The 15,294-nt window shown below is 42.9% G+C and overlaps 1 protein-coding gene across 1 annotated transcript in view; it reads left to right on the top strand.

Moving 5' to 3' along the window:
• Adgrv1 (adhesion G protein-coupled receptor V1) overlaps positions 1-15,294 on the top strand; it is a 541,812-nt gene that overhangs the window by 445,110 nt on the left and 81,408 nt on the right. The gene's annotated exons all lie outside the window — the stretch shown is intronic.

The raw sequence follows: 15,294 nt of genomic DNA, 5'->3' as shown, positions 1-15,294 counted from the left end.
ATCTTTCTACCGTCTCTGATTGCTTCACGTTCCTCCCAACAAACTTAGGGAAAAACAAGTTCACATGACCCAGACAAAGCTCAGAGGCTCAGAAACGTAGATTACATGGCTACTAAACAGTAGGCAGGGTCTAAAGGCAGACCTGTCTGCATCACAGGTCACATTGGTAAGGCTACTTTCTTTCTAACTATCGTTTTGTGAAATCATTGTGTTCTTCTGTCTTTAATTCGGGATGCCTAGGACAGTGTGGGTTGGGATGTATTTCTAACCATATGCAAAAGCAGTTAGGTTACCCTGTGTTAAGGGGAGCAGGCATTAGAATCTTTAATCAATAATGGATAAAGCCAGAGGACATCAGTTTTCCAGGCCCTTAGCCATACATATCCAGGCAGTGAGTCAGGAAAGGCCACCCTGACACTGGCGAAGATTTTATAATTAAAAGTGCATGGCATCCTCCCAAACGGCATATGTGTAAGATTAAGGAGTTGGCCTCAAGTGAGAACTTCAGCAAATACCATTGAATTAATATTGCATCATGATGCATTTTGTAAGGAGAAGAAGCAGGCTTTAGTTTTAAAGTAGACTTTCACCATTTGAGCTTTTGATCATATGTTCATGAGGTTGCTTAGAAATCATGATACTCTGATGTTCCCATTTCATTTCACTGCCCTCAAATCCTGTGGTTGAAACTACAGGAGTTGGAAATAACAGGAATATCCTGTTGACGAAAACAAATTCCGCATGACAAAACATTGTTTGAGCAAGGCCAGTAGGGGGGGGCATAAGTGAGCCGGGTTGATGGGTGGCAGAGTGTCTGTCTGGAATCAGTGTTCCTTCTGTGCCCTTCACCATATCCCTAACCAGATAAAATGCGTGGCTTCGTGTGAGTTTTCTATTCTGCAAATATGTAATGTGTCAGTAAAAACTGTTTCATGGGAGAAGCAAGCATGGTCTGCGTGAGGTCATTAATACTGAGGATTAACCTCGGAGGCATTCCATGTTGAGTGTTTTAGTGTATGATTTATTACCTCTGATAGCCCTTGAGAATTCACATTCCAAGTAAAATAAAGCATGTGCAGCACTTTCTTTAAAAGGGTTTTAGATTATCAGTAGAATGTGGCCCCTTTTTTTGCTTTCACCGTGGAGTCTGACTTGTTCCCCAGAACCCCAAGACAGCTCTGGCCTGGGAGTTTAGAAGGCAGGGACCAGGCAGACTTTGATGAACCTTATGTCTTTTGTTTGTTTATTGTTTGTTTGTTTTTGAAATTGTTACTTAATTACATTTCTTCCTTACCTTTCCCTCCTCTAAACCTTCCCATAAACCTCCAGGCTCTCCTTCAAATTCATGGACTCCTTTTCACAGGCTGTTATTGCACACATGTGTGTATTTGTGTAGACCTATATATTCCTAATGTACCCTATGCAGTCAGTGTGGTGTTGCTTGTGTGCATGTTTTCAGGGCTGACCATCTGGCACTGGACAGCCAGTTCGTGTGCCCCGCCCCGGGATGGACACCCCTCCCGTTTCCAGCTTCACGAAATTGCGTGAGGTTCCTTGTGTAGGGTTGAGCCCTCAGGAGCCTTTCCGCTCCACTTTGGCTTGCTCCTTGGCGTCGTCCTTAGTCAGCTCATGCTTGGGTGGAAATGTTGGCAAACGTTTTGCAGCTAGAGCTTCTGATATTAGAAGGAGATGCAAACTCATATCTGAGTCCCTGGTCCTCTGGCTCTTACAGTCTTGCTGGCTCCTCTTCAAAAATGTTTGCTGAGCCTTAGGTGTGGGAGTGTTTTGTATATATAGCCATTGGGACTGGGCTCCACAACTCTGTGTTTTGATTGGCTGCTGTTTTCTGCAGTGGTCTCCACTGCATAGGGAATTTTCCTTGATGAGGGGTGAAGACTGAACTCACCAGTGGGTAAATTTGTTACTCATGAGCAAAAGTGAAGCCAGTTCTAAGATGTGATTATTTTCTTTCCTGGAAGAAGGAAACACCGTATTGTTCTGAGTGCAGAGCCTAGGGCGATAGGGGCATCCAGTGCTGGCTTGCTGACAGTCAGTTCTGAGAAACATCCAACAGTGACCCCTCAAAGGGCACTCTTCGGGAAACCAGCCCCTCTCTCAAGCACCTTTTTGTCTTGCTTGGAGGCTTTGGACTCGAGGGTTGCAGGATGGGAAGGGGATGGGGGCATGGCAGCCATCAGCTCAACTCGCTAGAAAAGCCGCTGGTGGACGGAGAGCTGAGCCCACCGCTGCTGACGATCCTGGGCCAGGCAGCATAGTCTGTGCTGGTGTGATCGGGGTGTGCTGGTGTGATCGGGGTGTGCTGGTGTGATCGGGGTGTGCTGGTGTGATCGGGGTGTGTTGGTGTGATCAGGGTGTGCTGGTGTGATGGGGTGTGTTGGTGTGATCGGGGTGTGCTGGTGTGATCGGGGTGTGTTGGTGTGATCGGGGTGTGCTGGTGTGATCAGAGTGGGTTGGTGTGATCGGGGTGTGCTGGTGTGATTGGGGTGTGCTGGTGTGATCGGGGTGTGTTGGTGTGATCGGGGGTGCTGGTGTGATCAGAGTGTATTAGTGTGATCAGGGTGTGCTGGTGTGATCGGGGTGTGCTGGTGTGATCAGAGTGGGTTGGTGTGATCGGGGTGTGCTGGTGTGATCGGGGGTGCTGGTGTGATCAGAGTGTATTAGTGTGATGGGGTGTGCTGGTGTGATCGGGGTGTACTGGTGTGATTGGGGTGTGTTGGTATGATCGGGGGTGCTGGTGTGATCAGAGTGTATTAGTGTGATCAGGGTGTGCTGGTGTGATCGGGGTGTGCTGGTGTGATCAGAGTGGGTTGGTGTGATCGGGGTGTGCTGGTGTGATCGGGGGTGCTGGTGTGATCAGAGTGTATTAGTGTGATGGGGTGTACTGGTGTGATCGGGGTGTATTGGTGTGATCGGGGTGTGCTGGTGTGATCAGGGTGTGTTGGTGTGATCAGGGTGTGTTGGCCTTGCTTCTTTCAGCGTTCCATAACTGTTCCTCACTTTTCACATTGGAAGCCGGTTTCAAAGTGGCTTTTCTAGAAATGCATGAGTCATATGGGAAGCAGCGAAGGAAGATCTCCCCCCTTCCCCCTTCCCCTGCTGCAGAGGTGCTCTGGGTGTAGGCAGATGAGTCATTCCTGTGGACCATCTGATGATGGCCGGACCTGAGGAATTCAGGACTGGAAGAATGAAACTGGGAAGGGCTTTGGACTTTGTTTTCAGGAAGTCTACCTTGATCAGCTCAAAGACTGTTTTTTTTCTGGCAAATTCGTAGATTTCCACTTTCCTTGACACAAAAGCAAATGTGAGAGAGATTCACATTCCCTTAGATGATGTTTAACATCTTTTCAATAATGCTTAATTCTAGCCCATAAATAAGGACATTTCCTCTTGGTCAGAGGTGGTAATACAGACGATATTTATGTTTTACAGAGGGCCTCTGGTGTTGATTCAGTCTGTCTCTGCTTCACTCATTTGGTTCTGACTACAGGCCTATCAGGAGATGCTGCTATTCTCTTCACTTTATATTTTGGGAAACTGAGGCATGAAAAAGTAGCAGTCCAAATCACAGAGTTGATAGGAGGTCCAAGATTATTCCAAAGAGTCTAGCTCCAAAGCCTTTGTATTGTATTATCTTCCCGTAAGCAGAAATATCTCAGTCTGCCAGTGGATTAGTTTCCTTTGTGGTACTGTAACCAGACACCTACAGAAATCATTTTTCTGAAGAAAAGTTTTGTTTGGGGCCATGGCTGGTCCCTGAGAGTCCCAGCCCACAACTGCTAATAAGGCAATGCAGAATGGCTTGGTGCATGGTGCCAGAAAGAATGGAGCAGAAGAACATGGTGGGCCCTCCTCACCTACCCACAACCCAGCCAAGAACACTGGCCAGACCTAGAAGCACCTGTAACCATTGACAGTGGCCCTGGTGACCAGTTTTCATTATCCAAGTCCCCAGACAGCACTGCCAGCTGGTGATCAAGTGTTCAGACACATCAGCAGGTGGGGGACAGTTTAGACTTACACCAACAATGAGTAAGTATTTCTGCCCATTCCAGGCTGCACCCTCAGCAGCAAGATCATTTCCTTTCTATAGATAAAGAGAAAGGAAATTGCTTGGTGTCTGTCTTGTTATATAGTATCTAATTAAAGCCCTGCACCATGGGACTTTTAAGTGTTACTTTAGTATCTGCGTGATTCAGTCTCTCTGGTATCCTGGCCCTGGGAATACACACTGTGTTGCTTCTCCTCAACACTAGGCTTTTCCCAGAGAGTGGATCAAACCTCAGCCTCCATGTCTTTACTTTCACTTTTTCTTTCTGAAATTAATACATGACATCTACTCAGATATCCCCAAGTCTTCTGATCCATATTTTAGCCTATTTGTCATTTATTAGATATTCCTCAAATGTTGGAAGAGTATCATCGCATTTCATAGTATTCTCTTACTGTTAGAATGTATTTTTTGATCCAAGATCAAAAGGTCTAGTTGACGGTTCTGGGAAAGCTGTATATCCACACATCGAAGAATGAACCCAATCCCTGATGTCTCATGAGTGAGGAAAATCAACTCAAACTGCAGTAAGTCTTCAATAAAAACCCAAAGCTCTGAAACTGCTTCGGGAAAAGCCGAAGAGCCCCCCACAGCAAAGGAGAGCACAGTGAAGAGACACCCCACTAAATGGAAGAAAACAATTCAGTTTTTCATCTTGCAAGGATTAATGGCCAGCATATGTGATGACCTAGCCAATAGCCAAAAGTCATCATCTAGTTTTAAAATGACATTTTTAAAAACTTGAATGGGCATGTCTAAAAGAAGACATAAAAATCATTGTGCAAAGGGTCAGTGTGTGTTTGAGAAGCTACCCAACATCAGCAATTATCAAGAAAAAATCAGAACCATGATGACATCTGGCGCCATTTAACAACTGTTAAAAAAAAAGTACAAAAAACAATAAATACTGGTAACACATGGACAAGAAGAAAATCCTATACACTACTGAAGCATGAATCCTATTTGATATTAATAATGAAAACCCAGAGTCAGATATCGGGGTGAAAGCTGAAAGATCAGAGAAGCAGAACAGCCAGCCACTAGAAAGACTTCTTACCTCTAGGAATTCTCAGACTGAAGGAGGGATGAACTCCTGTCTCCTCCCACCTTATATTCCTCTCTCTGCCCAGCCATATCACCTCCTGTTTCCACCTCTCTAGTGCTGGGATTAAAGGCATGAGATCCTAAGGGCTAGGATCAAAGGTGTGTGCCACCACTGCCTGGCTTTGTTTCTATTTTAGACTGGATCAATCTTGTGTAGCCCAGAGTAGGCTTGAACTCACAGAGATCCATCTGCCTCTGCCTCCTGAGTACTGGGATTAAAGGTGCGTGCCACCACTGCCTGGCCTCTGTGGCTAACTAGTGGCTTAGCGCCATACTCTGATCTTCAGGCAATCTTTATTTGTTAGAGCACAAACAAAATATCAGCCCACACTACTGGCAGTGAAGTCAATAGTATAGCAATTATAGAAAACAATATGGAGGTTTCTCAAAACCTAAAACTAGAATGCCATATGATATGAACATCTCACTACTCACTATATATTCCAAGAAAATGAAATTAGGATAGTGAAGAAACAGCTTCACACTCACATTTTTGTAGCACTATTCACAGTAGCTAAATTTTAGAATCAACCTAAATGTTCAACAGTACATGAATAGATAAAGAAAACAGAGTACTATTGCATTTACTTAAAGGGATAAAATCCTGTCATTTGCAACAGTGTGGATGGATGTGAACACTGTATTAAAAAACTTAATCAACAAATATAACAACAAATAGCATACAACATCCTCCTGTGGGAAGTCTAAAGAGTAGACTCCCAGGTACCAGAGACTGGGAGGGAAGAGGACGGGGAAAGGTAGGTGTGGCTTGTCAGTAGATGTAGACTTGTAAGCTCATAGAAGGGGAAGATTCTGGTGTTCTATGGTACTGTATAACAAATATAGAACATCAGTGTGTTAGATATTTCTAAAGAGTCAGAAGAGAATTTTGAGTGCCTCCCATGAAGAAATGATAAGTGTATACAGTAAGTAGCTTTTTGTCATGCTTAAGAAATACTGGAGTAGGCCACTTAAGAAGAATTTACCTGACAATTACTTCTGCAGGTTCATTGTCCTCACAGCACAGTAAGGACTCTGTGTTAAGGATCACGGCAGAGAGCGTCAGTGGGAATGCAGGCAGGAAACAGAGAGAACTGGGTAACATGGACCTGCTCCTCTTATCCTCAACCCAGAACTCAAAAGGTCACATAGTAACTAGTTCATATCCCCAGTGACATGTGGGACTCCCCACGCCTCTTACAGCCACAGCCCTGAAAACCAAGCCTCAATCACAGCTAACCTTTGGGAGACATTCAAACTGTACAGAAGCAAGGTTTGGGTAATGGGCATGGAAATTACTCACTTGTTCCTTGCACAGTACATATGATTATTGTGTTACAAAAACCAGAGAGCTTTTAAAATCCATAATATCAAGTTTGAAGTAAATTATAATGGAGCTGACTAATACAATTGAGCCTTAACTATCTCATTTTCACCCTTAAAATGGGTAAGTATGTGCTCAATCCTTTGTGGAGTGCAGTATAAATAAGCCAGAGGAATTCAGAGGGCTAATCTCACAAATATTGTAATATGCTTACTAGTCAATAAAGTGTACCAATTAACTAATACATGTAGAATTAATTAACCATGTAGAATTATCCTTCTACAAAAGGACTCCTCCCCTCTGAGAAGTCAACACGTTTATTCCGAGTTATTTGCTCCTCAAACATACACATCAGTGAGTGGCACACAGTGACTCTTACAGAGAGTTCAGACCCACATACACTCCTTCCTCAGTTTTACAGGGGCTCTAAATAAAGTACTTACAAGTGTATTCTACAAGTGTATTTGATAAAGATGACTCCCAAACCTACAAACTTTTGATTAGAAAAAGGAAATAACATTTTTGCTAATGTGTCGCATGGATCTGTTTCTTCTAAGCCGTCCTTAATGAGTTCGTTGAAATCCCAGGTTTAAAGTCAGAGAACAAAAACCAGATCAATAGAAAACGGATTTAAAAATTTTGAACTCCAAAAGTCATTGCATTTGTAACATTAGCCTGAGGTCGGAAACTACTATACCATGCCCATGCAATGTGTACTTACCTCACGCAAAGCTGTGTGAACGTCATGTGTAGAGGCTTGTGATCCACAGAGACTTCCTGTGAAATTAGATGAGCTGGAGAGGAGCATTCGATGGATGGATGGATGGATGGATGGATGGATGGATGGATGGATGGATGGATGGGTGGATGGATAGGTGGAAGGTAAATAATATAGTTAGATATTTTTAACATTAATGTCCTATTTCCACAGCCTTCTCTGTAAATCATTTTCACAAAGTTATGAAGACCTACCATTTTACCATCATCAGGTTCAAGAAAGTACTATGGTAATTTAGGAGCTTGGTAAGAAGAGGTAACAGCAGGGCACCATTGAATGCTCTAGGACAATGACCTTTTCCAGTGCCAAATTGTTTTGTTTTATGAGAGAACACAGAGCATTAGTACATGCAAAAAAAATAAATAAATAAGAAGTCAGCTTGACCCTCTTCCTGATGAAATTCTCAAAGGGCCTGATTGACTGGAACCTACCTGGGGCAATGTTGGCAAGCTCTGTCCAGTGGATTTGCGCAATGTCATCCCATTTAGGGTCAGTTTGCTCAAATCTGAGTGCCTTGGGAAGCCTTTTAGAGCATCATGGTTTTCAGAGTGCTTTTTATCAACTACTTTTAACCTGCTAATGCTTCAAGTCTGTCACCCATCTGTGGAACTATCTGCACTTACGTTTTACTTTGTACTGAGACTGATGTGTGGGCAATTCTGTTACATACATCCATATCTTTCTTTCTTTGATTTTCCAAATACTGCAAATGTGAGTACATGGTACACATTTAAAAATGAGTTTGGGTCTTGCCCTTTGAACTAATGGCTTCTTTCTGGGATGGCCGTTAATGTAGTTAGCAACAGTAGCCACAGAACAAAAGCAGGCAGGGTCCTAATGTGCCTCTGTATCTTCAAGATTGTTGTTGTATTTCATTTGCTTACTTATAATTAATGTTGTTTTGAGTGAGAGTTTCACTATAGTCTGAGCAAACCTCACACTCACAGGCCTTCTTCCTAAGACTTCCAACTGCTGGAAATAAAGGCACAGGCATCCCCTCTCCTTCTAGGAAGAGCAATATCTTTTAAAGAAACACTGTATGAGCTTGGTATGGAGGCTGCTGTCTAAATCCTTGTATAGAGGTTGGAGCAGGAATTTGCTGTAAGTTCAAGGGAGGTCTGAGCTGCAGAGTGAGACCCTCTCTCAAAAACCAACAACAAAATTATGCATTCTCCCGCTGAGCCCCCTCGTGATGTGTGGACCCCATGGCCTCAAGTTCCTGAATCCCGTGGGGCTGCACCTGCCACACTGTGCGTCTGTGACTCCCGACAGTTGGTCTTTTGCTCTAAAATTATCTGACTCCGCATCAGGTGACCCTAAAACCTGGAAAAACAAGTGTCATCCTGGAGATCCAAATTACCTTATTGGAGTCAACTGTGTTTCTGTCCTGATTGACCACGTTTAGTTCTTAGAGTGTAGGAACTGGACTAAGCAATGTGAAAACATGGACTAAACTTACTAAATCTAAATGGAGCCATGAGACTGAGTATTATATTTTCTTAGAATTTATACCGCAATTATTAGTATTAAGCATTTGTTGGAACTGATGAAGGTTAGTAAGCATGCCCCTGAACCATGGTCAGAAAACATGCTACAAGCTACATGTCATTGAGTACAGAACTGTCTGGCATCGACTGGCAGACTCTTTCCCGTCCTTTTCATTGTCTCTTCAATCCTCATGCCTCTACACAGCTACCCAGCTGACGGTCGGCAGGCTCCAACATTCTCCCTCTTTCTCTCTTTATTGCTTACTCACTGGATATGTTTTAAGTATTGTCATTGTATTACATATAAAATCCCACCAAAGTGAGTTAAATTGTGGAAAGAGGGGAGTAGTTAGAGAATTGTAACCTAGGCATTCATATGGTGTTCTTAAAAATGGAAAAAAAAATCTAGCATCCTGGAGTTGACCCCTGGGATCAGGGCTGCCTTCTGTCTCTCAAATGCATTCCTCACTTCTGGGTTTTACAAGCATCTGCACCCCCTCTACTCACATTGTCTCCCCCAATTTTCTTTTCCCAAGATTTTTCTGTATATCAGTTGTATATTTGATCCAATACAACCATGTTCATTATTTTACAGTAGCTTTAGTGTTTACCAGTCATGTGCAGTTTTTCCAAGAGCCAAAGTTTGATTGGCTCAGCCTGTTTTTATAGTAAAGTCCAATGATGTCTCCAAGGCAAGGTAGACGAATGGCTGTCTTTGAGCCAGGTATTTGTTTCAGAGCTGGGCGTCAGTGCATGGACATGTAAAGAGAGGGGCATGAAGCAAAGAGATCGCTCTTCCCAGAAACTATGAGCTGTGTAGGGAAGGGTGAATGTGTCTGTTGCACTCACACACGGAGAAACACACTCGGAAGCTGTGAAGCTGTGGGAAAGATGAATGCTGCCTTCTTGTGCATGCACCAGGCCCCAGCACCACTTCCCCTCAAAGCCCACCACTCTGCGTCTTTCATATGCTCGCCAGTTTAACGTGAGCTTCCCCTTCCTTCAGTCAGAAGGCTCAGCCTGCAGTTTTCAGCCTCTTTGGTCTCCGATTCTCTTCTTCCTGCTGCTTTCCTTCTTGGTTCCTGAGGCTGTTGGAAGTACCAAGAACTCTGGGACCCCCGGACTTACACAGTCCCTTGACTGCTATGTCAAAAGGAGGGAACGGTTAATTTATTGACTGGAATTGACTACTTCATGTCCCAAGAGCGTGCTAGCAAAATACTCCTCAAGCTTTTATTTTACATCTGCATCCACATCTATGTGTATGGAAAGAGAGAGAAGACATACCTGAGGACCTTGTGAAAACTGGAGCTGACTCGGAGCTCTGTGGGGGCCAAGTGTTGGCATGTTCACGAGTTCCCAGTTGGTGCTGATGCTGCTGATGGGAGAGACTAGGTTCAGAAGCACTGTGCATCTGTCGTGCTTATGGCCCCTTGATGGACCATAACTTAGCCAGCTTTATAGGCCCCTCCATTGCCAGCAATATAACTAACACGTGGTTGACACTGACATATTGGTTGGACTTTTTTTTTTTTTACTTTGATTCTTTGTGGATTTCACATCATACATTCCGATCCCACTTATCTCCTCATCTCCTCAAGTCCTCCCTCTGCCCTTGTAACCAACAACCCAGCCCCTGAAACAAAACCAAATTTAAAAGAAAAACCAAACAAAAGGAAGACGAATCTTGTCATGGAAGCTGTAGTGTGGTTCACTGAGTCACATAGTTTACCCTTTAGTTCATTCATCTTTACTTGCAAGTTCATTACCATGAGTCATTGGTCTGGCTCAAGGCCTCTGTTTTCTGCTGCACCATTAATAATGGGCTCTCACTGGGGCTCCTTTTGGCTATCCTGCTGTCCTGTGTCATGGAGATTCTTATGTTTTAGATTCATAGGTTCGTCCCCTTCACATGCTCCAACAGTTCATAGATTCAGCGGATGTTGGGGTAGACCAACTCATAGCATTGGTTCTGGGCCTGGGTGGTAGCTGAGTTGTAATTGTAGGACCGGGAGGCCTGCGCAGGAGGATCACATGCTTGAAAACAGCTTGGGCCACAGTGAGTTACAAACCAGTGTGGTCCACAAAGTGAGACTGTCTCAAAGAAAGCCCAAGGGTGAGGCACCACTCAGGAGGCAGAGGCAGATAGATCTCGGTAAGTTCGAGGCCAGGCTGGTCTGCATGCTGAATTCCAGGCCAGTCAAAGCTTCACAGAGAGATCCTGTCTCAAAAAAAAAACAAAAAACAAAAAACAAAAACAAAAACAAAAAACAAACAAAAAACCAGAAAACAAAAACAAAACAAAACCAGTTATGGTGGTGCATGCCTTTAGTTCCAGCACTCAGGAGGCAGAGGCAGGAAGATCTCTGTGAGTTCAAGGCCATCCTGGGCTACAGAGTGAGTTCCAGGAAAGGCTCCAAAGCTACACAGAGAAACCCTGTCTCAAAAAACCAAAACCAACCAAACAAACAAAAATTCCAAAACAAACAAACCACCCAAAATAAATAAAGCTTAAACATTAAGTAAAATGAATTTTAGAATTAAGTTGATTGTGAAAATTGCTGTATGCTTTACAGCAGAAAGCCAGAGCAATATATTCCCATACTTTACAGCTACTGAAATCTAAACTACTGTTTCCCCTAACTCTGAGCCTTCATCAATTTATTCCTTTTTCAAGGGTTGGGTACAGGATGAAATAATAGGTAATATGTTATAGTGTTTCTATCATTTCTCATTTTCTCCAGTCATTTCTGATGGTCTGGGAAATGGGTACATCCACATTAAGATATGCATTCCTACATACATAAATCCACAGGTAAATAAATGTATGCAAAATAAGAGCATCATCTTTGGGAAGAAAATAAGTTGACCATAAAAGCAGAGAAATGTTGAGAACATAAGTATTGACTTCAATCTTATTTACAAATGATATGCCACTGCATGGTGGATAACATCTTTATTCTTTGACTAATAAAGCCCGTGATATTTTCTATACAAAGTAGAAAAGTTTTCAATAACGATAATGACTTATCCTTATTGAAATATTGACTATCCACTATCCTTCTTCTGGATTGATTATACTTTCTGTGAATTTATAGAATAAATGAACAGGTCATCTCCATTACTTTCCAAATAGAGTGTGGCTTCATATGAGTTCACATGTTCAGGAGGGAAAGTTGGGGGAGACAAGTTTGCCTCTTGCTATGGACACCGTCTCTGAAGACGTGCTGAGAGAGCTACCCAAGGAGAGCTGCACATGAGCCTGCAAGCATCCCTGACATGCTGTGGAGCACTTAAGACGACTTTGGAGGCAAACACTTATGGCTCTTACACCTCCTACATCCTGTTTCATTACCTATGTAGCCCAGCTGTGACCCAGATGTCAGCCAGCTGCATGTCTTCAAGATCCCCAGCCGGCCGGGGTCAGCTTGTTCTTAAAATATAATTTAAGTGAACTCAAACCACAGTCTTAAGTACAGTGAGTTCCCTGTGTTCTTCCAGTGGGTCAGCGATGCTGAGCAGTGTGTCTCTTCTAGGTGCTTCTGAACCCCTGCCTCAGGTGATTTCATATGAAAGACCCCATACCACACACATATATTTTTGTAAGAATTGAATTAGGTGGCATGGGAGAAAACCATTTCAGAAAGCATAAAGAGCTGCTGAAACAGCAGAACAGTAAAGCGACTGTAAAAACCTAAAACCTAGAAATGTCCAGTGCTCTCAGAGGAAGGGCCACCAGAATCCTTTGAAGCTGGTGAGCTGGGGATTCTAAAAGCATGCTTTGCTAGCCCTTTTTAAGGAAAGACACCCACATGGCCTTCATCCACTTCCCCGGGTTCTGCCAGATCTATTAACGCAGTAGTTTCCAGCGTGTTAATCAGCTGCCCTGATGTGCACACGGCTCTCAGTCTCCTTAGCCTCGCATCCCACTCTCTCCAGAGGAAGCTGATCCCAGCTTGGTTCAGACAGTATTCTGCCGCGACACTCACACATGTCCTATTGTCCCACTTCACTCTCATGTGACCAGACACTCAGAGCTACCAGATCTGGTTCTTACTCTGTTGGAGTGGAAGCAATTCTCATTGGCAAGACTAATTTTTGAAAGGGTGGAATAAAGTTCATTTATCTTTGACCCTTTAAAAATATATGTTATAAATTTTCTTATAGCCCAGCAAAAACCCCGTTCATAGAATATTGCACAGAAAATTAGAATAATGCTTATTTTTAATAAGTTAAATGAGACTTTAAAAGAAGAAATGAAGACTGTGTTATACTCTGGGATGTACAGTGACCTACCTGCCACCTCTTCCCACAGGATGAGTGACATGAGTGCTGGGTCCTACCTGTCACCTGCCATGCTACTGTCTTATACCCTGCTTCATTTGCAAATGTTTGTGTGTCAGAAGTGCTGCTGCATCCCCTAATCCATACACATACATGATCAAAAATAACAATAGATCTTTAAAATTAATAACAGAGCTTAAACTAAGCTAACATTGTTAAGGACCTTACTCAAATCAACATGAGCCACTAAGAGGATGTAATAAACAAGACACATTTTAAGATACATTTCCAAACACTCCGCATTTGCAAAAGAATGTCAGAATGATGAATTTCCTTCTCCTAGAATTTAATTTGGATGACACAGACCCAAAATACTCTGTACCTTGCTTTATACATTCAGATCTATTTCATCTAGGTCAAAGACCAATGATGAAGTAAAACAAGCAAATGCTAAAGGTTTGATGTTGAACACATTTCTGGAGTAGAACAGCAGTTTTGTTTTGTTTTCTTTTTCTTTTTTTTAATGTCGGCTTCCAACACTTTCAGTTGAAGACAGATCACGGATGTAGAATTCAGATACTGATGAAGGACACCATACACATGGATTTCACTGCCTTACTTTTTAGTTGAAAAAATGTTGTCACAGTTGAATTTAGGAATAAGTATTGAATCTATGGTGGTTTGAGTTAGGCATATTTCATACAGAATGCCATAGCAATGGTAGATGGGGGATGTGGTCCAACACCCACATGCCCCTGTAGCAGCCAACAGATATGCTTAGCTTCTATGTGCAGAATTTCATACGATTTTTTGGTCCTTAAAAACAGACCTCTAGATAACAATGAACATCTAATTTCATTGGTCCATGGGGAAAGTGGACCTCCAGAAGGTCAGAGGTAACTGGGCATGTCTATAGCACTTCTCAGGAGGAGAAAAGACTTCACCAAGTGTCACTGCTCTGAGACATCTCCTTTGCTGGTCTTCTTCCTCATGTGACTTTGCTGTGATGGTTCATTCAGCTAAAGGGTCAAAACAGGGCACAATCCTAAAGCTTTCCCTTTCTGTTTCTCAGAATCGCATCACACATGACCTGTCATGAATGGTAGGTTTTTGACAGTGCCCACATTTGTCACCAATGCAGTCGGTGTGGGCCTAGATTTTATGGAGGAGTTCTTTGGTCCTCTGACATCTGATTGGCAACTCTTCCTGCTGTCCACTCTACCTGAGGTCTGCAGTATTTCCAGACCATTCGCTGTGCACACGTTTGTTCAGTGTGACAACATCCACCTCCCTTCAACAAAAACAAGCGGTTGCCTCACTTAAGTAAGACTCTTAACAATGGAGCTTAGCTTAAACTCTATTATTATTTATTTTAAACATTTATTTTTACTTTTAATTATGTATGCGTATGTGTGCCCGTATCATGGGGTGGGCATTTCAGTTTGATTTCTATTGCTGTGACAAAATACTGTGAGTCAAAGCAATTTGGGGAGGAAAGGGTTAATTTCACCTTATAGGACACATCCTTCATGAATGGAAGTCAGGAGAGAAACTCAAGGCAGGAACCTAAATGCAGGAATTGGAGCAGAGACCATAGAAGAATGAGCTCACTGACTTGCTCCCAGGGCTTGCTCACAGCTTCCTTCCATGATCCAAGACCACCTGCCGAGGGGTGGTACAACCCACATTAATCAAGAAAATGCCCTACATATTTGCCTACAAACAGTCTGGTGGAGGCCTTTTCTCATGTGAAGTTTTTCTTCTCAGATAACTCCAGCTTGTGTCACGTTGAGCAGAAAAGAAGAAATAAAAGAGTGTAGGAGTCTAAAGACATCAGAAGAGGACAATGTACCCTCTGGAGCTGGTGTTACGGGTGGATTTGGTTATAAGCAGCCCAGCGAGGATGCTGGGAACCAAACTTGGGTCATCTGGTAGCAAAGTGCCTTCTTCCAACTGCTCAGCCATCTCCCCGCCTCTTCATTTCAACTTCGAACAGAGACGTTTTTCCCGTTCGCAAGAATGAGTGTTTAGCCAAAATCACTGTCCCGATTTTGTAGTTTGAGATTTCCTTCTAAACGTATTTTTCCTTGACTTTTCTTCAAAGTTTACTATGGTTACAATATAACATAGGCTTTCAAATATTATGCATCAAAAACAAAGGGGGTTGGTAAAAATAAAAGAGACATACTCTTAAGGTCTGAAGAAATTTTCCTCCAAGATGAAAGGTTTTCATCTCACAGGAAAGTGC

Source organism: Peromyscus maniculatus, chromosome 15 (genome assembly GCF_049852395.1).
Source record: "Peromyscus maniculatus bairdii isolate BWxNUB_F1_BW_parent chromosome 15, HU_Pman_BW_mat_3.1, whole genome shotgun sequence".
NCBI classification, from domain to species: Eukaryota; Metazoa; Chordata; class Mammalia; order Rodentia; family Cricetidae; genus Peromyscus; species Peromyscus maniculatus.
Note: the sequence above shows the minus strand (reverse complement) of the source record. Positions and strands in the feature narration are given on the sequence as shown.